The sequence below is a fragment of the Coenobita brevimanus genome, chromosome 69 (genome assembly GCF_032717465.1).
Source record: "Coenobita brevimanus isolate Jiangsu-jjx chromosome 69, ASM3271746v2, whole genome shotgun sequence".
Lineage (NCBI taxonomy): Eukaryota > Metazoa > Arthropoda > Malacostraca > Decapoda > Coenobitidae > Coenobita > Coenobita brevimanus.
Genome location: NC_137022.1, coordinates 24,928,623 through 24,951,646, shown reverse-complemented (window position 1 = coordinate 24,951,646; position 23,024 = coordinate 24,928,623). Strand labels below are relative to the sequence as shown.

Below are 23,024 nucleotides of genomic sequence, written 5' to 3'. Positions count from 1 at the left end.
CATTTTCCTCCTACGTTTTCCGTATCCTTTGTATCCTCATTTTTATTCACTTATTCATAGATTGTCATTCATTTCCCTCAGCTCCTTCTCATCTCTCCATTCTCCTCATTCACACACACCCCCTTTCCTCATCATACTTTCTCCATCATCTTTCCTCTTCCATGTATATAGTTCATCTTTCCCCAGCCTCATACCACATCTTTTCTCATTGTTCCTCATTCCTTGTCGGCGTTTCATGTTTCACCTTCATTACACTTCCTCTTTACTCATGTTTCCTCTTTGCTCATGGTTCCTCTTTCCTCATCTCATGGCCTGGTTTGTATCCTCTTGCCTCCCCCCCCCCCACGTATTACTTATGGCGGAAGTAGTGATGAGTGTGATGTGTGAGTAAACGAGGCTTACCTTACCGTCACTAACAGCAGTGATGAAACCTCTCTCACCACTACCCTCACCACAACCCACGCCACTACACTCACCACTCCCTTCATCACTATCCTCACCTCTACCGTATCACTACCCGCATCACTACCTTCACACCACTATCCTCACCACTACCCTCATCACAAGCCACACCACTACCCTCACCACCACCTCACCACTACCTTCATCACTTGCACCTTTACCGATTGCGGCCCGTACAGGTTTGACCTTGCTGTTGTTATTGTTTTTCTGTTCAGTTTGGGATAATAACCATATTTTATTTTGACTGTATCCCCTTGAGTACGATGGCATCTCATTTATTTATTTATTTATTGCATTTATTTTTGCAATCTAAAAGATTTTATATACCTCAGGAGAATTTTCGTACAGGGGTTGGATATCGGCTTCATTTCCGTCATCGTTAACCCCTTCGCTAATAATTGCTCGCTTAAGCTGAATAAAATTGTGTGGAAGATTCAAGAATAAAATAAAACAAAAGTCGCCGTGTTGAAAGGGTTAACGATGGGTTGCAAGTTGAATGAGTGTCTGGCATTGGGTAGGTATGTCTGAGCCGCTCCAGTTGTCCAATGTTGGTTAACGGTGATAGGTTTTAATTGTCAGTACCGGTATCTGGTGTGTGTGTGTGTGTGTGTGTGTGTGTGTGTGTGTGTGTGGTTAAAGTACTGTAGCTTTACACTATTATATGCCACTATATTTGTATGTTTGTATTAATTTTTTTTCATTATTGTCGCGGCCACCCATAAATTTTAGCATTAGGTGTTTGCCAAGAGATCCCGGTATTTGTAAAAAAAAAAAATAAAATTGGTGTATACATATATATATATATATATATATATATATACCGATGTGTGTTTTTTAGTAAACACCAGTATACACCGTAGTAGTAATAGCAGCAGCAGTAGTAGTAGTAGTAGTAGTAGTAGTAGTAGGTTCAGTTGAAACATGAACTTTGTGGACTGCTGGCTGAGGTTGCTCTACTCGGACAGTCCACCGTCAACTTTTTGGGGGATAGGGACGTAGTTGAGGGACGTGTGTATAACCAGGCAGCACACCTGTCCAGGCACATAGGTGTCACCGCATGAAGGCGTCCCTGTAGCATTAACATTATACATACGAACCGAAAAGCAATACGGTGGTTTTAGAAAGGGAGAGTTTTTTTTTTTTTCTCTCTCTTTTTTTCCTGCATTATAACCGTGCAATGGTGTGGCTTGTGTCAGACTTCTGGGAACACTGGAGAGGGTGGTGGCGTCACGAGGCTTGGCTATCGCTGGAAGGCGGCGGGGGGGGGGGGGAGATTGGCTGGAGGAAGGGGAAAGGGTAAATGGAGGAAGAGGGCGAGGAAGGGAGATTGAGGACATTTGTTTTCTTATTTATTTATATATTATTATTATTATTATTATTATTATTATTGTTGTTGTTGTTGTTGATGGTGGTGGTATTTAGTGATTTTTAAAACTGGCATTCATCCTGAGATGGGTGGAGACGGGAGTAGTGGAAAAATACAGGGGAAGTGGGGGTGGAGAGAAAGAGGGGAACTGGAGGGAGGAAAGGAGAGTAAGTGAGAAAGAAACTGGAGGAAGGGAGAGAGAGGTGGAGGGAAGTAAAGAGGAAAGAGAAATTTGCAACATCATCAGCAGCAAAAAGAACAGCAGCAACAACATCCTATTTCCGACCAACAGATGAGAGAGAGGCTTTTGTCATCATCATCATCATCATCATCATCATCATTTGTCATCATCATCATCATCAATCATCATCATCCTTTCCCACCAATATTTGTGCGGTATAGGTAGGATTCAGAAATAGGAATAGGTAAACAAAAGGTATAAGAACTGTCAGCAGAGAGAGAGAGAGAGAGAGAGAGCTATGCACGATTTTTTAAATATGAAAATAATCTTGAGAGGGAGGGAGAGAGAAATATAAGTTGTGGAGGGTGGAAGTAGGATGTGGAGGGGAAACTGGAGAAAGGTTGAGGTGTGGAGAGAAAGTAGGAGGTGTGGAGGAAATTATGGTGGTGACAGTGGAGAGAACACGTGGTTAATGTTGACATTCTCTCTCCCTCCAACACATATCTTCAACCCCTCCCCCCCCACCCCTCCCATTTCTGCCTGGATATTTCTCCTTTCCTCCTTTCATCGCTTCCCCCTTTTTTTTCCTACCCTTGTTCTTCCCTCTCTCCGTTGTTTTTTTTTTCCATCTCTTGTCCACCCTCCCTCCCTGTATTCGTCTGTGTGTGTGTGTGTGTGTGTGTGTGTGTGTGTGTGTCCACTATTTATTTTCCCTTTTATCATGTCAAATCTTTCCTCCTTTCTTCCCTCCTTCCCTAACTCCCCAGAGAGCCTGTTAGGAAGGACGGGAGTAAGGAGAGAAGACAAGTTGTACCAATGATCGTGGCCTGATGGAAGCTGAAATTGGTAGTTGTGGGATTGTGGGGGGAAAATGTCCAGTTCTGGGGAGGGGCGACGTAGCGGGAGGCGTTGGATTGTACAGTACCCATCCACACGACACTCCTTTCTCCCAGGGGTTTTGTCCTTTGGCCTGTTATATATTATTCTTGATACATCCAGACGATTTTATTGAGCTTCGGCGTTTTGTTTGGAACTGTACTGGGTAGATAAGGTACCGGGTAGAGCTGTCGTCAACCCCGTCACAGCTAAAGGTTCCTCCTGTGTTGGTTAAATCGTCCGGAGATAGAAAAAAGAAAAGAAAAAATGGATACCACGCCGTCCAGTTGAAGGGGTTTATAGAGGTGTTGCAGAAAACGCTAAAACATCGCCAAAAAATACTCGATAGTGGCAGCAGAATTTGTCGTTTGTGGGGTTGTCGGGAAATTTTAGTTCTGGGTTCTAATTTGGGGCCGTAACACCTACTCCATACCGATTTACTCTGCACATTACACCTGCGTATTCCCTTACATGTTACTGATGCAAACTGTGTCGTATACTGAAGCGATATATGAAACACACAAGAATCTGAAGGTGTAGAGTGATCAGGTGTAGAATGATAAGGTGATAAGGTGTTAGTATTCAGAATAAATCGCAAAGAGGTGCTAGGAAGCATCCCATGTCAGTAGGCCTATCGATGATTTGTTTTTGCGGGAAGAATAGGAGACGTGAGTGATCGTAAATTTTCACACACACACACACACATACACACAGACTTTAGGTATAGATTATTGAGAAAAAAAAAAATTAAATGGTAATACTGGTAAATGTAATTCCGTTTTATTACAGTGTGACGATAGTATGTAGTAGTAGTAGTAGTGGTGGTGGTGGTAAGAGTAGTGGTAGTAGTAGTACCGATGACAGTTGTAAGATTGTGTTGTTCTTGCTGTCTTCGAGCGATTTTGTTAAGCGTAGGAGAGAGACTTCGAACTGCAGGGATCAGATATAGGCTTCGTTCTCCACTAAAATACGAAAAAAAAAAAAAAAATCGATAGTTACATGAAAGCGTCTGAAGGTAGCGAGAATATAATGCAAAATTGTCACCGGATTGAAGGGGTTAAATCCTTCAGTACGAGAGGACTTTGTTGAGTAAAATCGTCTGGAGGTATGTAAACATTAGGCATACGTGTGATAGGAGGAGGGAAGGGGAAGTCTTTGGAGAGGGTGATGACGCATGGGGGGAGGGGGTGATGCAAAGGATGGACAGGGATGGGGGTATTGATGCAGAAGGGAGGGGTAGGAGGGGTGCCATGGAGGTTGGGTAGGTTGTTGGCGCAAAGGGAGGAGGGGAGGTGATGTGGGGAGGGGGCGGCTGGAGTGGGGGTTGTTGATGCAAAGGGAAGAGATGGGGTGGGGATGGTGACGTAGAGGGGGGAACACTGTGACGCACGGAGTTGTCGCCTTAGGCATATCACTTACTTGCTACATCACCTCTCTCACTCACTCTCACTCTCCAGGTAATAGCCAGGTATGTCTCAGTCACAGTCACAACGTTATATCACCTTGTTTATCAGATACATCACTCTAGTCATCTGTTACGAATCAAAATTTACATTGATACTAATATGCTACAGTCCGTTGCCATCCTGACATTACCTATAGGCTACTCTTGGTGAGGGTGAGGGACGGCTTTATGTGGTGATGCTGATTTGGCCAACCTGGCGGCCTGCCTCAAATACTTCCTTATCCCACGAAAGGAGGAGGAGGGATTGCTGAACCAGAAGGGGAGTTTAAGCCTGTAGTTCACCGGGTTCACGCTTGGGAGTACAGCAATAACGACGAGAGGCCCCCAACGTTAATAACTAACTAAATAAAGAATGGCGTGTCGGTGAAAATAATCAAGTGGATGTCATGGCCCAGGTGGTGGTCTGGCTGCACACACTCTCACCTTTCTTGTGTCCAGTTCTGATGCAAGAGTTAACCGGTCTATATACTCTCAGACGTTGCACACAGCTGGTCACCTCCACAACACTAGGCCTCTACTTTTCTCCCTTCCCCCACCCTCGCCTACATAACCCCTTCACTTTGATGATGTATTTTTCATAGCAGTTTTCCAGGCTTCAGACGATTATTATTATTATTATTTATTATTATTATTATTATTATTATTACCATTATTATTATTATTATTATTATTATTATTATTACTGTATTAATAATAATAATAATAATTATGATCATCATCATCATCATCATCGTCATCATTACATTAGGATACAATTTTCAAACATGAGGCATGAGATGAAGCCTTTACTGATCCGTTTATTATGAGATTTTTCCTTGGTTGAATAAAATCGTCTAGAGACAGCAAGAGTAAGCTGAAAGTCATCGTATTGAAAGGGTAATATTTTCGTCGGCTTCTTAGGCTTCTTAGCACCTTTATAGGCGATTTATTTAACCGGTTTGACCTTAATATTCCTTTGTATACCTTTTCTTACCACCTTCCGAGCGATTTATTTAGTCTCTTTGACCTTAATATTCCTTCGTCTGCCCTTACCATATCTTAAGCGATTTATTTAGTCTTTCGCTACATTATTCACTTGTACACCTTTTCTTGGTACCTTTTACTATGCGATTTGTTTAGCCTGTTCCATATTCATATTCCCTTGTATACCTTACGATCTTATTCCAGACATACGATATTTTGTATGAATGTCGCATATAACAATAGTTACGTGCCACATGCAAAATAATTAACTTGTAGCTAAGGAAGAAATAATGTAACACTCGTATTTACCAGCTATAAGGCCGATTTAATGCAGTATAATAGATGTTAAGTTGGCACGGTAGCTAAGTGTGTTAAAGCGAGACTGCTTCATATTCACAACTGTTATATTCCACGTCAGTATAATGGAATCTGCAGTAAAGTAGTTGTTAGGTAAATAGAAGTGTATGCCAGTCAATTTAGTCTGCACATCTCTTATATATACCGTATTGTATTACTGTATAAGGGAGTCTCCTCATTGGCGAGAGTATGGAGCCTAGCCCTACAGACACAGTGTATGCAGGGACCATAAAGTGTACTGTATTTACTGTAGCTGTCCAGGTGTAGGCATTCTCCGTGTTTGACAGAGAATGTGTGTGTAGGTATTTTGCTATATAAAAACGCTCCTGCTCCTGTTTTTCCCCGTGCTTAGGGCTTCTACTCGTTCAATTTCTCTCTGTGTCCAAGGATCCGGAAATGTAGGCTGTCCACCAAAGCTGTCCTTTTTTTTTTTTTTTTTTTTTTTTTTTTTTTTTTAACGTAGTTGACACTATTGAGATTACAGAGAAAATGTTTATAGGTAACGTCTGAACTAAAGAACAGTCCCGCTTCCTCCCTTTTCCTCTGTGCTTACCTCCCCCCCCCCTCCGTGTGTGTGTGTGTGTGTGTGAGAGAGAGAGAGAGAGAGAGAGAGAGAGAGAGAGAGCTTGATGCTAGGAAGTGGAGGAATGTGCAGTGTTGGGAAGTGCAGTCAGGGACAAATGTAAGGTTACCATTCCACTCCGTCTTTCATTCTTGAGCATGTTTGTCAGTTTCCTCCCTGACTGAATCATTTATGGTCAGGGAAGCATACCAAGCCTCACTCAGGAATATTAGACACCAAAAGGGAGTAAGCATTAGAAGAGGTGTAATACTAGGCTGGCTTCTGATTCAGTACAGCGAAAGGGGGATATTGAGTTGATGGGCGATAGCTATTCCTTATTCATGTAAATTCTGTTCATAGGTGCATATAAAATTGTCTGACCAGCAGGAACTTCTAGGATATATAAACTTGGATGCTGTTGTTGTAAACTTGTTTCTGTATCCTATAGGCTATCCGTCATACTGTACCGGTATGTATTCTGATGTTTTTCATGTGAGGGAACTGGCCCACTTCTAACTTGAATAGTCAGTCATTGTTGCATAATGTTCGATCTTAGTTAAGAGATAGGAACGAGTGTGTGTGGTTCCTAGTCAACACAGCCCTCCAGTCTAAGTACATTTGGCCAACAACTGAGGTACGATTCAAGGGAGTGAGGATCTTTCTTCAGGTTCGAGTGAATGCACTGTAGTGGAAAATATGATGACGATGATGAAGGGAATGGAAGTACCTGAAAACTGAACATTTTGATGCAAGGAAGTCGAGGAATGTGTACTGAACCGTTGAGTAATACAGGGGTGGGAAGACAAGGAGGTGATGGAAAGTTGCTTCTAATTCATGTCAGGTAATTTCTGGATGCCTAAAATGGTCTGTTGGTAGGAAGGATATACAGTAAACATAGACACCACTGTAGCAGAAGGATTACTTGTATATATGTATCGGTATTAGTGTTGTGTATTTATTTTATCTCTCCCGTGTTAGTGGGATAAGGGGATGATGATGATGATGATGAAGATGATGGTTGTGGACTTGTGGTGAGAGTGTTTGTGGTAATAATAATGGTGGTGTTAGTGGTGGTGATGATGATGATGGTGTAATTGGTGTTGATGATGGTGGTGGTGGTGGTGATAAAATGTTGTAGGAAGTAGGTAGTTTGTGAGCCGGCTTGATGCTAGGAAATGAAGGAATGTGTGTGTGTTAAGAAGTGCGGGGAGGAGAGGGGGAGTGCTGATAGGAGAGTAATGGGGAGGAATGCAGGAGAGAGAGAGAGAGAGAGAGAGAGAGAGAGGCTCAGGATAAAATGGTGTATATCTTAATACCGGAAGAAACCGATCCTTGTTTTTAGGTACGAGAGAGAGAGAGAGAGAGAGAGAGAGAGAGAGAGAGAGACGATAAAGTGGTATATATCTTAAACCGGAAGAAACAGATCCCTGTGGTTTTAAGGAGAGAGAGAGAGAGAGAGAGAGAGAGATGCCTCTTTGTCACTATTGCCTGGTACCCACTTTAGTTGCCGTCTCATGAGAGGGGGGGAGTGGAAGGAAGTAATGGGGGAAGGAAAGGATAGGAGGAAGAAGGGATAGTAGGGAGAGGCTGATGTAGAAGGAGCAGTAGGAAGGAAGGAAAGAGGGAGGATAAGAAGAAAGGAAGGAAAGTGTGGGAGGGAGAGACAGAAGTGGAAGGAGCAGTAAGAAAAGAAAAGGGGAGTGGTTGAAATAGAATGAAACTGTGTGAAGGATTGATGTAAGGAGAGTAATAGAGTGAAGGGATGGGAAGGAAGGGGATGAGTGGGAGTGATGGGATAAATAAAGGGAAGGGGAACAGTGGTGAGGGATGGAAGGGGAGGGAGTAAAAGAATGAGGTGTAGGAAAGGGAGGGTTAGTGATGAGAATGAGGGTAGGAAGGAGTGTAAGAAATGAAGACAATAAGGGATGTTAGTAAGAAGGGAATGAAGATTGTAGGAGGGAAAGATGGAAGAAAACATGTAAGAAAAGATTGGGGGGAAGGAGGGAAGAAATAAAAACCATGAAAGACTGGGAAGAAGGAAACGAACATGAAGGAGGGATGGAAGGAAGAAAATGTGCAAAGGTAGGAAGGAGGAATGCAAGGAAATATGAGAATGAAGAAATGGGAGGGAAAGATGCGAAGGAAGAAGCAAGGAGAGAGATTGTGAAGGAAGAATGGAGAGAAAGATGAGAAGGAAGGAGGAATGGAGTGAAAAATGAGAAGGAAGGAAGGAAAGATGGAGGGGAGGGAAGGAAGGAAGGAAGGAGTGGGAGGGATGGTGGTGGTGAAGAGAGTCGGCTTGGGTCCTTTGGTCGTTATTGGATACGTACACGCGATTGTAGACACACACACACACACACACACACACACACACACACACACACACACACACACACACACACACACACACACACACACACACACACACATTCAGAGAGAGAGAGAGAGACGTCCCCCACACCCCAAACAGGTGTAACACGTGGGCGGGTTTGTTTTGACGGGGAAACAGCTGATCGCTCCCGGCCAGCTGATCCGTCACAACAGAGAACCTTGTGAGGGGCGAGTTTGAGCAGATTTTGAGGAATTGGGCAGAGTTATATGAATATGGGTCTGGGAATTGGAGGGAAGGTAGCCTAATGGCGGAGGATAAGGTGGCAGGGAGGCGATTTTGTTTGTGGCCCCCCCTTCAAGGACTCGGGGATCTGGCTGTTGTTATTAAAGTGAGTTTATATATAGTTGAAGTTAAAATGTACTTAGTAAGGTTATTGTTAATTAGGTCAGTCAGTTCGAGTATCTTTGGTTAGGATACAGCTTAGATTTAGAATATGATGGTGTAGGATAGGGCTAGTTCCTGGTTAAAAAGGTTAGAATAGGTTGAGAGAAAAACGGAGGTGAAGATGAGAGTGATTGAATCTGATCGGCAGAATATAGGTTCGGTATTATTATTACTTTTGGGGGAAGGGTGGTTAAGATGAGAGGATTTGGTGTGTCAGCCTAGGTTAAAATAGATTAGGAGAAATTAGTACCAGGTGATGATGAGGTTGGATTAGCTCAGTTGATTAGATTTGGTGAAGGTTGCGCTTTTCAGATAGTAGGTGTGTGTGTGTGTGTGTGTGTGTGTGTGTGTGTGTGTGTGTAGGGTGCCTTCATGCAGGAGTGTGGGTGTTCGTGACCTATTGTATGGATTATGGTGAAGTTGGTCGTAAAAAGTGAGGGGGTGTTTTGAGGCAGGTGCACACACACACACACACACACACACACACACACACACACACACACACACACACACACACACACACACACACACACACACACACACATACACAGAATTATACTTACAGACGCTACTTACGTTATTTACACCAGAAATGCTCCAATATTACTCTACACATACACAGCCATTCCCCTCTCCTGTTTTACACACACACACACACACACACACACACACACACACACACACACACACACACACACACACACACACACTTTTAAAAATCAGATATGAACATAAAATGGTACACCACAGTAATAGCGTAATGCACACACACAGATCATCCATATGAGTATTGTAGCACATTGTAGAGATAGTACTTGAAGATGCATATCGTACATAGAGAGAGAGAGAGAGAGAGAGGGTGTAGGCAGGCAGCTGTGTGTCGGGAGTGGAGTGGAGTGTAATGAGCGGGAGTGAGAAGGTCCTTGGTGGCCAGACAAGGTCGCATTTGTTGGGGGTTTAGCAGTTACCCCTCCTCCTCATCCCCCTCCTATCATCTCTCCTAGTGTCATCCCTCCCTCATCCTACCCCCACTTCTAATATCACCCCTCCTCGTTGCCCCTCCAACCCTTTTTAGTGTCATGCCTCCCCCTCTTACCCCTTCCTAGTATCATCCCGCCCCCTCCCATTACCCCCCTCTCCTAGAATCATTCCTCCCCCCCTCTCGCTCCTACGCCCTCTCCTTGTGCCATCCTCCCCCTTCTACCCCTCTTCTAGTACCATCGCTTCCTCTTTCCTAGTGCCATTTTTATCCCTCTTACCACCTCTACTAGTGTTATCCCTGCCCCTCCCATTACCCCCTCTCGTGGTGTCATATATCATTTCTTTCCATCCTCTCTCCTTTTGTCATGCCTAATCCCCCCTCCTTGTCTTCCGTCATCCCTCCCCTCGTAGTGTTATTCTTACCCCTTTCTGCCCCCTCTCCTTGTGCCATCCTTGTCTTTCCCCTCTCTTCCCCCTTCCCATCTAGTACTGTACCATCTTTCCTTCCCCCTTCTCCATACCGTCACCCTTTCGCACCCCACCTCTCCCTAACCCCCCCCTCTCCTTCCCCCCCCTTTGTTAGTGCCATCTCTCCCCTCCCCCACTATTGCAATCCTCAACCCTCACCCCCCTTCTCTCTCCCTTGTCATCCATAGCCTCCCTTCCCCCCTTTAAATCTCACTCTCTAACCTTCTCCGTCTCTCCTAATTTCTTCCCTCGGTTCCCTTCCCCCACTACTGAATTCCCCTTCTCCACACCCCTTTCTTTTGTTGTCGTTTCGCCCCCTCCCGCCTTCCCCCATTCTCATCCTTTTCCTCCCTTCCTTTGCCAACCCCCAACTACCCTCCCCCTCCCCCCTTCTTTTGTTGTCATTTTCCCCTCTCCCATTCCCCTTCATATCATCCTTTCCCCACCTTCCCTCTTCATCCCCTCAACTACCCTCTCCCTCCCCTCTTCTATAACTGGTTGTATTTATCTGACGGCACTGGGTCACTTAAAACTCGAATACAGACGTTTCTGCATGAATTTGGTGGAACTTTAGCCGTGAGGATGGAATGAATCTCCTTGGTTACGAGTTAAACTTATCCTCCAGTCGTAGTACACTTGGCCAGCACGTGAGTTAAAGGGGTGTATGGATCTCAGGTGAAAAGAAACTGATTATAGTGTCATCTTTCTCATTTCCTACCTAACAAGTGTACCCTACCCCTTCGTCTTGCCCCTCCTGTCATCCTTTTCCTCTGCCCCATTCCATCTTTAGTGTCATCCTTACTCCCCCCCTCTCCATATCGCCTTTGTTTTCTCCTTTCCTACTATCCCCTCCCCTTCCCACATCTCTTCCCTCCCCTTCCCCTCCTGTCACCCCTTTCCTCTCCCTCCTTTCTCATCATCTCTTCCCTTGTAGCTAATCTCCTTGTCATCCCCACCCTCCCACTGCCTGTCATGTCTCCCCTCCTGTCCTCTCCCCTTCCTTCATCGCTCTTACTAGCTATCCCTCTGACCCTTCCCCTCCGTCTCCCCCCTTCCCTTCCCTTATTGGTCTCCCCTCCCCTCCCCTTATTAGTCTCCCCTTCCCTCTCCTCCCCTCTTCTCCCCTCTCATTCCTTTCCCTTCCTTTCCTTTCCCTTGCTTCATCGCTCTCCCCGGCTGTCCCTCCGTCCACTCCCCTCTCTCCCTCCCTTCCCCTCCCCTCCCCTCCTTGCACTCACCAGCTGTCCTTCTCTCCTCTCCCCTCCTCTGCATTTACTCCTTGGCATCTCCTTAAGTCCTTCTCATGTCCCTTTTTATGTATTTAATTCAAGTATTTTTTTTCCCTTCGCTAATATCTTTTTTCTCTTGACATTCATCCCTTTATCGTTTCATTTGATCTATATAATGTTTTATCTTTTCCTTTCTCTTACTTTTTATCTCTTCCTTTTCTCTGCTTTTTTTTATTTCTCTTCCCTCCCTTCTTAATTATGTTTATCTACTGTCCTCTGGTTCCCCTTTTCCTTCTTCCATCGTTTTTCTCCACCCACTTCTCCCTTCCTCCCCTCTTTCCACTCTCCTTCTCTCTCTCCTCTCCCCCTACTTCTCTCCCCTCTCCCCCTCCTTCTCTCCCCTCTCCCCCTCCTTCTCTCCCCTCTCCCCCTCCTCCCTCTTTAATCTGTCTCCCACTCCTTGGCTAATCTTGACCTTCCGCCTTGTTGCTATCCCACATCACTGTACTCTCCCCCTCTTCCCCTCCCTCTCTTCTCCCATCTTCCCCTCCTTTCCTTCTCCCCTCCTCCCTCCCCTCTTTACTTTTCCCCTCTCCTCTTACTGGCAATCTCTCTTCTCTTCCCCTCTCCTTTTTCTATCCCTCCCTCCCTCTCCTCGTCTCTGTATGTCCCCCCTCTCACCATCCTCCCCCCTCCTTCTTCCCCTTTCTTTCTCACCCATATCTCTCCTTATCCTTTCCTCTCCCTCCTTTGCGCTGACCCCTCTCACTTCCCCCTCACCCCATTGCTTACACCCCTTCCTCTCCCCCACCCTTAACAGTACCCTCTTCCCTTACCCACCCTCAAATTTTCCCCTTTTTTCTCCCTCTTTTTCCTCTTCCCATTTCCTTCCCTCTGTTTTATGTCTGTCCTTTCTGTACCTTCTCTCTCCCCCTTTCTCCTCTTTACGTCCCTTCACCCTTTCCCGTCTCAGTCCTTTTTATCACCCCTTTTGTATTGCCCATTCCGTCTTTCGCCTCCCTTCCCTCCTCGATTCCCTTCCGACTTCTTTATACCCCCCTCTTCTTTCCCCCTCTCTTCGTGTCCTCCCCCTCAACCCTTTCCCCTCCCATTCCTGTATCTTTCCCGTCTATTCTTCCCTCCCCTCTTTCCCCTTTCTCTTTCCTGTCTTTCCCCTCCCCCTTTCCCCTCCCACTCCTTTACAGTTTCCCTTTCTTTTTTGTCCGTTTCACCATTTCCTGTCGTTACCCTACCCTTTACCCCCCAACTCCATTACATTTCCCCCCTCTGTACTGCCCCTCTTCCTCTCCCCTCCTTTGTACTTCTCCTCTCCCCTCCTCTCTACTTCCCGTCTCCCCTCTTCTGTACTGCCCCTCTCTCCTTTTTTGTACTTCCCCTCTCCCTTCCTCTGTACTTCCCCTTTCCCCTCCTCTGTACTTCCCCTTTCCCCTCCTCTGTACATACCCTCTCCCTTCCCCGTCTCAGTCCTTTTTATCACCCCTTTTGTATTGCCCATTCCGTCTTTCGCCTCCCTTCCCTCCTCGATTCCCTTCCGACTTCTTTATACCCCCCTCTTCTTTCCCCCTCTCTTCGTGTCCTCCCCCTCAACCCTTTCCCCTCCCATTCCTGTATCTTTCCCGTCTATTCTTCCCTCCCCTCTTTCCCCTTTCTCTTTCCTGTCTTTCCCCTCCCCCTTTCCCCTCCCACTCCTTTACAGTTTCCCTTTCTTTTTTGTCCGTTTCACCATTTCCTGTCGTTACCCTACCCTTTACCCCCCAACTCCATTACATTTCCCCCCTCTGTACTGCCCCTCTTCCTCTCCCCTCCTTTGTACTTCTCCTCTCCCCTCCTCTCTACTTCCCGTCTCCCCTCTTCTGTACTGCCCCTCTCTCCTTTTTTGTACTTCCCCTCTCCCTTCCTCTGTACTTCCCCTTTCCCCTCCTCTGTACTTCCCCTTTCCCCTCCTCTGTACATACCCTCTCCCTTCCTCAATACTTCCCCTCTCTCCCTTTCCTCTGTACTTCCCCTCTCCTCTCCTCTGTACTTCCCCTCTCCTCTCCTCTGTACTTCCCCTCTCCTCTGTACTTCCCCTCTCCCCCTCCCACCCCCTCCCCCACCCCCCAGTGTCGGAAGTCGTCGCCATCTTCAGCCTTAGTGGTTCTGGACTTGAGGATGATCGTGAGGTCTTGGTGGAGTCGGCCGTTTTAGTCCTTGTATTTATCTTTATTAGTCCTCCACCACTCTCTCTCTCTCTCTCTCTCTCTCTCTCTCTCTCTCTCTCTCTCAGAATTGGTTATCTTTTTCATCTCTTCCTGGCAAATCCTGATACTTTCCTTCTTGTTATCGAAATGACCATTGTATTTTGAAGCCCGTGGAGAGAGAGAGAGAGAGAGAGAGAGAGAGAGAGAGAGAGAGAGAGATGAACATTAATTAGCTTCACCAAATTTAGTTTTCCGTGTTCGCTTATGGCCTGCCTAGAACTGGTTGGTGTGGTCTAGTTCATGGTCGTCTGTTGTTAGCTAAGAGTTTTAATGCTGATGGTGATATATACTGTGTGTGTGTGTGTGTGTGTGTGTGTAATAAGATAACTGAGTATATATGCTACTCTGGAATTTATTTATTACAGAAAGTGCCATTTTTACGTTAGATTTTCTTCTTTATTTCTCAAGGTGATGTCAGTTCTTGGTGGCTTTCTGTGGTGTGGTGTGGTGTGGTGTGGTGTGGTGTGGTGTGGTGTGGTGTGGTGTGGTGTGGTGTGGTGTGGAATTGTATGGTGTGGTGTGGTGTGGTGTGGAATTGTATGGTGTGGTGTGGTGTGGTGTGGAATTGTATGGTGTGGTGTGGTGTGGTGTGGTAATGGGCATTGTCATTATATACAAGCTTTGGCTGACCCACATTACAGTCATAATAACTGTCATATACATCTAGTCGTTCTTATTTGCTTCTTGAGGTGGTGGCACAGTGTGAGTGGTGACTTCCTGTGGGTGGTGTGGTGTGGTGTGGTGAAGGGGAGAGAGGAAGGGAAGGGAAGGAAAGGAAGAGGGCTAGGTAAGATGAGAGGGAGGAAGGGAGTGGAAGGAAAAGGGGGAAGAAAAGAGGTTAGGATGAGAGGGAAGGAAAGGAAGAGAGGGGAAGGGGGAAGGAAAGGGGTTAGGGGGAGAGGGAAGGAAAAGGGTTAGGGGGAGAGGGAAGGAAAGGAAGACGGGGAAGGGAAGGGAAGGGAAGAGAGGGGAGGGAGGAAAGGAGAGGGAGTAAGGGCAGGGGGAGGGAGAGGGAGTGTTGGGGGGGTATGGACAAGACAGGAGGTTTGAGCTGATGACGCCTCTTCTAACCACCCTCACGTGGCCACACAGATGTCTTTTAAGGTCACGGCCCCGGCTTTATATACCACCACCACCAGATGAGGGGAGGCGGGAGGGGTTGCTGCCCTGTGTGGGTGGTGCAGGTGTCGTGATGGTGATGATAATGGCGTAAGAGTTCTGATGAAGGTGGTGGTGATGCGTAGGAACATGGTGATGGTAGTGGTGTAGGGGTCATGGTAGTGGTGATGGTGCGTAGGGGTGTGATGGTGATGGTAACTAGGGGAGGTGATGTTAATGATGCGTAGAGTTTAAGGTGGTGGTGCGCAGAGAAGGTGGTGATGATGATGCATAGTGATGATGATGGTGTGTAGGAAAGACTGGGTGGTACATAGGAATTATGACGACGGTAGCGGTGGTGCGTAGGTGTGATGATGATGCTAGTGGTGGTGCAGAGTATTATGGTGGTACAGGGATCTCTGTACAATTTAATAACCTAACAGGAGGTATTTCCATAACCATTACATTTGGTAGTGCCGGTAGCTAATGTTAGAAATAAGTTGGATATATTTACCATTATGTATTAGTGACACCCCTAGTTAGTCTCAAGAGATACCGGTAATCGTGGTTAACTACTAAGGGGGATGCTGTTTTTACACCATCCAGCATTTTTGTGTCTATCGTACATTATCTGCTACCGGTATGAAATTTTGTGCAGTTTTTAATTGTTGCCAGTTAATTCTAATAATAATTTCCGCAGTGAATGAAATTAATCGCATTACTGTAGTATTGGACTCCTTGGATGATATAACTACCGAACGCACGTACGTAATTTACCTGTACGTATCACTTCCCATACGTAACATTAATACCTGTACGTGTCAGTTTCCATACGTAGCTTATTAATACCGGTACGGTACAGGTACGTGTCAGTCTCCATATGTAACGTATTAATACCAGTACGTGTCCGTTTCCTTATGTAACGTATTATTACTGTTACGTGTCGGTTTCCCAACGTAACTTACTAAAACCAGTACATATTAGTATCCGTAGCATCTCAGTGATTCTTGTCATATCCTACCAAGCCTCTGCAGCTTATTGGACTGTATCCTTGCGAATTTTATATATTAGTTGCCATACGTGTGTACAACAGGGTAAGATATCCTGTTAGGTTACCCTTGTCCTCTACTGGCTTCCCACACAGGATTGACAGCATCCCGGTGCCTGTCATGTATACCTGAATTATGCAGTGTGATGGTATCCTGTCTGCTCCCACTCTGTCTCATGTCATAGCAAAGACATGTTTCAGAATGTTTTGTGAGATTCATACCGCTTTAAGCCAGTGAACATCTTACCCGAATCATTGGTTTACGTAGGTTAATTTTTTGTGGCCATCAGTACCAATAGATTAACCAGAGATGCCATCGTGGTAAAGGCATTAACGTTGGTGGTACTGATATGAAGAAGTTAATTGTAACCTAGAGTTCATTTTATTTTAATTAAGCGGAGAAATTTGTCGCTTTGCAGCATTTTTGTCTTAGCTCAGTGGTAGCAAAAGACAGTGCTTTCCATAGCACTTCTTTGTGACTAGGATCATATTTTAGTGTTGATCTCTTGTTACAGCATTGAAGATGATGACATGGTAATTTTGAGCCTAGTTAAAGTGAATAGAGTACAGTTCGTTATAGCTGGGATATCTCAGTAGTTAGAATCAGTTAATATCACACGGGTTGGAGGGGAGGCTGGTGTGGAGTGGGGTGGCAACTGAAGGCTATGAGTGACGCTGTTGTTTACCGCACCTGAAACAGCATTAACAGCCACACGGTAAACACACACACACACACACACACACACACACACACACACACACACACACACGAACCACCCACGTGTCGCTGGCTTGATATTGAAGTGGTACGTAGTGGATTGGGGGAAAGGGAAGATGGTTATAGTTTTCTGTAGGTGTTGGGTTAATGTCATCGATGTGGAGGCGTGTGTGTGTGTGTGTGTGTGTGTGTGTGTGTGTGTGTTCTTTCATCTTCAATTGGCACATATTTTCGTCCTTTTGCGGCTTGTTTCACGTAGCTCAGTGACAAAAAAAAAAAAAAATGCTACCGGTACATCTCTACATCCTTTCTAGAGCACTTATTCGTGACTAACATCGTTGTGTTAATCCGTTCTTACCCTTCAGCATTCAAGATGGAGAGATGACAAATTTGGCCAAGTTAAAGTAAAAAGAGTATAGCTTTGTTTTTTTAAGACGGGGAAGGGTAGGGACACACTACTTGAATGTTTGTTTTTCACCTTGGGCCCACAGAAGGCAAGACAGTGGTAAGGGTGACATTGTTTTAAGAAAGGTAGGAGAGGTTAAACAGATATACTGTAGACTGTGTTTGTTTTGATCATGGTGCCACAGAAGGCAAAATAATGGTTAGGGTGACACTTGCTTACCGTACCTGTAACAGCATACGAGTCCCGGTAAACACACACACACACACACACACACACACACACACGTCTCACGGTTAATCTGGATGTGGGACGGAGAATATAGGGAGATGGTTGAACTCGCTAATTTCACCATATATTCCGTATACATACATACATATACATATATATATATATATATATATATATATATATATATATATATATATGGAGGACCCCCCCAAATTTAATAAATTCTTTCTTGGCCCATGGTCCACCATTCCAAAAAATTTCATTGAAATTCATTGAGAATTTTGGAGATATCGTCTGGACAAACAGACGGGCTGACAAACAGGTGAATACATAACCTCCTCCAACTTCGGCTGAAGAGTCACACTATCGTTAACATGAACTAGGATAGAAAAAACAAACAAACACTGGCAGACGAAAAAGATGTATTTCCCAACAGTTTCGGCGACACTTGTCACCCTCACCAGTGGATCTACAGACCAAGAGTGGTCTCTTGGTCTGTAGATCCACAGAAGAGGCTGACAGCTGTCGCCGAAACTGTTTGGAAATACCGGTACATCTTTTTCGTCTGCCAGTGTGGGATTTTGTATCCTCCTCCAACTTCGTTGGCGGAGGTAATTGACCGAACAGGAAATCTCACCCCAAATTCATAAAGTTGAATGATGATAGAAAGTATAGACGCTGCAGCAGCAGTAGTAGTAGTAGTAAAAATAGTAGTTGTAGTAGTAGTAATAGCAGCAGTGGTTACCGTTTTCCCGCTGCCCGCCATCATCCTTTCTGGTGATAGGGAGTGAATTGAAGGGTGTTTGTATAACCAGTTGCTCTGCTTGCATATGCCAACGCCACCCCATGAAGGCATCTCTCCCTAGCACCGTCATCGCAGTGAAAGGCTTATTCGTGACTGAAAGGAGATACTGTATTGATTACTTTGACGTAGCACTTAGGTTGGGCCAGCACGCCAAGTTGACGAGAGAATGAGGAGCGAAAGACCGAGAACGAAATATACTGTTTTAATTCTAGTTCATTCACTTTAGTTAGCGGAGATTTTCATCCTTTTGCAGAGTATTTCCTGTAGCTGAGTGACAGTGCTATGGCTGTGCGTCCTTTTCATCGCACGTGATCGTGACCCATCACATTCTTGTGTTATTTTCTTACAGCTCAGCATTCAAGATGGAGAGATGGTAATTTTATGCCTAGTTAAAGTGAATCAAGTAGCCTATATGGGTAAAATTGCCAGAGCTCCATTCTGAATCTTGAGCTATAGCTAGAGCTTAACAACAGAACACTGTACGTTGCTAGTCACAAAGAAGTGCTGACAAAGGATACTGAGCTATAGTCCAGTGAGCTGCGTAAAGCAACCTCTTAAAGACGACTGTCTTCGCCGGTTTAGAGTGAACGGACTATAGAAGGATAGAATTAAGTGTACCGTATGGGAGAGAGAGAGAGAGAGAGAGTGAATGATGCCCAGAATGTTAATCATCAACCCGATTATTTTTTACCATATTCTATTTTTGCACCTTTAAACGTATTTATTTAGCATAGGAGATAGCTTTTGAAGTGGGCGGGTTAGCTACAGCCTTCACCAACCTGGTAACGACGAGGGAGAACGAGTGGAATTAACAGGCGGAATTAGACATGGATTGTTGCATTAGGCAGCAAGAGGTGGATGTTAAATACTTCACTACGACAGGTCTCCCATGCTGAATGAAATTGCCTTGTGGCTGTAAGGAGAGCAGGATATACAGAAAAGACCCCCCCCCCTCCTCATCACTTTTCTAGTATGGTTAAGTTAGGTTTTATTTAGTTTAAGTTAGACTAGATTAGGTTAGGTCAAAAAATATATAGTTGAAAATCATTACCGGTGCCATACAGAACTTTGACCCTGCGGAAAACCAGTCACTTTTCTAGTGTTGTGGAGTTTGGCTTGGTAAAAAAAAAAAAAAAAAATATCCTTGCTGGTGTCACGTAGAGATCTGTCCCCATGGAAGTGACCCATAATTCGCTTTTCTAGTATGGTTAGGTTTAATTACGGTAGGTTAGGTTAAATTACGTTAAGTTTGATAACATTTTAAGTTTTGTGTAATAAAGTTGGACGTAAAGAAGTTAGCTTTTCGTCTGATATATGTAGTACAGTATAGGCTTGTATGTCGGTGTAGGTCTGTTTAGCACTAACGTATATTGTTTCTTCTTGTCACTCTGTTTTTAACCCTGTCATTCTGTGTTTATGTCTGCCTGTCTGTATCACAAATCCATTTATATATCAGTATGTCTATCGGCATTTATATACCGGGTATCTCTACCGTGTTTATTGTCCTATATCTCTCCACTTAATTCTGACCGCACACGCTTTTCACCTCCATGCTCCGTACATTATCGTACACTGATAGGGTAGGTGTTAGTGTATTGTGAGTGGTGCCGCAGCTAACAATGTATTTACCGGAGTGGTGAAGGTACCGTTAAGATAGAACACTGATGCTGATTTGTACCGTTCGCCTCTACCAAGTGTTTACCATTTTCTTACCTTTATTCGCCCGTCTTTTAGATTAGTCTTTTATATTTGGCGTCCATTTGTATTTTTTAAAATTTGCTCCTCCTCCTCCTCCCCGCCATTTGCTTCCTCTTCTGTCTCATTCTCCTCCAAGGAAGAAAGAAATATGGAGGAGGAATGGGATTAGCAAGAAAACAAGAGGAGAAGAGGATGAAAAGAGGAGGGGCAGGACAAAAACAAGACACGAGGAGGATGAAGAAAACTAGACGAGGAAAAAGATGAAGGAAACGATAAGAAAAACTATTATAAAGAAAATGGAGAACAGAAGGATGAAGAAAACAAGAAAGAAGATGAAGAAAACGAGAAGAAGAAAATAGAAGAATGAAGATAAGAAAACCGGTGAAGAGGACAAAGAGGAGAAGGAAAAGGAGGTGGAGAGGAGGTAAACGGGAAAGATGATGCTGGTGCTGATAATAATGATGATGATGATGATGAGGAGGAGGAGGAAATTGAATGAGAGGAAAATGGAATGATGATGATGATGATGAGGAGGAGGAGGAAACAGATTAAGATGAACGCGGAATGATGATGATGATGATGAGGAAACAGAGTAAGAGAAAAGCAGAATAAAGAGGAGGAGGAGGAAGAAGAGGAGGAGGAGGAGGAGGGGCTGGTGAGCGGGGTTGTGTCCACAGCTGATGGGGGTCTATTGATTTTTTAGGGGGAGGGGGGAGAGCAGGGCCTCTAGCATCCGTTACTGTGCTCTCTCTCTCTCTCTCTCTCTCTCTCTCTCTCTCTCTCTCTCTGCCTGTCATTCTGTTTTCTATGTCCATCCATCTGTCTGTCTCTGCTATATGTATCACTCTGTATCTTCCTTCCTCTCTCTCATCACCATATTCGGTCCTTCCCCTTTGTTTCTCCCATTCCCTCCCCTCCTCCCTTTCTTCCTTATGTGCCCTTCCGTTCTTCTTTGTCAATCTTCACCTTTTCCCTCACCCCTTCTTCTCCTCTCTCCACATAGCCTTTTCCTGTCATTCCATTTCTCTCCCATTCTTGTATTTTTTTGCTTTTCTCCTTGTTTTGTTGCACTGTTCTTCATATTTGTCTATCCCTTCTTCATCTCTTAACTGTATCAATCTTTTGTCACTTTTACACGCTTACTCTATCTTGATTTACTGCTATTTTTATTGATTTTCTCTGTCCTCTTCTTTTTTAAGCCTTGCCTTCCATTCTTCGTCCTTATTATGATTCAGCTTATCTCTGCTTTTCTCCTTCCTGCCTCTGTCTGCCCATATTTAATCATTTCTTTTTTATTATTCTGCCTTACTAGATTATTTTATTCAGGTAATGGGGAAAATTTTCCATATTCAAGGGTAAACTTGGTAAAAAAAGGAAATGATTTAGTTTCAAGAAGAGAGAGAGAGAGAGGGGAGGGGAGGGGAGGAAGCTGAAAGGATTAGCAGTATAACTGATATCCATAAGATGACGAAAATGCGTTTGGGTTAGCCTGAACAAAAGATCATAATATATAATGGAATTTTTTATTGTCCAACTATAGCACTCTTCTTGGTCCTTTCGTGTGCTGGATAAGTTATATAGATAAGCTCCTCCTCCTCCTCCTCCTCCTCCTCCTCCTCCTCCTCCTCCTCCTCCTCCTCCTCCTCCTCCAGGTCCTCCTCCTCCTCCTCCAGGCCCTCCTCCTCCTCCTCCTCCCTTCTCCTCCTCCTCCTCCTCCTCCCCCCCTCCTCCTCCTTCTTCTTCTGATACAGAAGTCAGTGCAAACAGTATTAAAGTGGTCATTTACTCCGTACAGAAAGCAGTGGTGTATGTGAATTCATGTTGTAGTACAGTAGTAAAAGGGAAACGACTGGAAATAAATAAATAAATAAATAAATATAAATATATAAATAATCTTTCATGGGAAAATGGCAGTTGAGGGATTGTTATAATTTCTCACATATTGGAAGTTCTGTCATTTTCTGTCTTTCTTTCTTTCTCTCTTTTACTTTTGCAGTGTCGAGTGTAGTCAAGAGTGTATTTTCCCACCCCCTCCTCTTAGTCCTTTCTCTCAATGACCATTGAAAATCAGTGTGTTGAAGCTAGACAAATCAGCACTGAAGACATTTTATGACCACAGATCATTGTCGTCAGTATTGGTTGCTTTCAATTCACCACAATCACTATTATCACCATCCTTGAGAAACAGGAGAGGCTGCAGGACTTTTGTTGTCAATAGTACAGTAGTTGAGGCTAGTTTAGTATGCCTTCACCTGATCATCTCTAGGCCTTTCCATAAAGTTTGATTATTTTTTTTATTCAGTTTAAGAATACCTTTAGCCATTTCATAATGAGAATGTATTTTTTCTTTAATCAAACCACTTTTTTTTTTTTTTTTTTTTTTTTTTTTTTTAAAGGAGGAATCTAGTAGTGAAGAAGGATGCTGTGAGGACATTATTTAATCTTTAATTTTAAAAAGTCTAACCTAAAGTTAACAAAATCTGGTGGCAGTAGAAAGAACAGAATATAAAATGTTTTGTATGATTCAGATATCACAGACTGAAGAAGTCAGAAGCCATGTCCATTAACTCCGCAACAATGATGATTACTTTCCAATTCTGAATTGGCTTCATTTAGACAATTATAATCAGGTTGTAGGGGAGCCTTTAATGACAGCAGAGGATAAAACTGAGCTGGAAGACAATAACACATGATGATGGTGATGATGGCATATTTTACTTTTTGGAGAATGATTAGATGGAACTTTGAATAAGTGTAAAATTTTAATTACGGTACAATTTGTTCTCCATACGTGGCTAATGCTGTAAATTCCTGAGTATTGAAACATTAGCCTCTTCAGTGAACTCATTACTTTTATTAGTGTTTGATTTTTTTTTAAATAAAATATTTGGGAAGGAGTAACTTATGAATGTCTATGATTCCATCAGAAATTATCTCTTTTATGTAGCCACTGATAAAATGTGCGTAATTGCTGGCTTTACTTCCCTGGTCTTGCAGTCTTACCTAACCCCGTCAGTCCAATGAAGTATTCCTTAGTTTATCCATTCTATCTGCAGACAGGTACATTCATTTAGGG

At 44.1% G+C, this 23,024-nt stretch overlaps 1 protein-coding gene across 1 annotated transcript in view; it reads left to right on the top strand.

Annotated features, from left to right (window-relative positions):
• LOC145406209 (dual specificity tyrosine-phosphorylation-regulated kinase 1A-like) overlaps positions 1-23,024 on the top strand; it is a 54,052-nt gene that overhangs the window by 9,714 nt on the left and 21,314 nt on the right. The window lies entirely within an intron of this gene.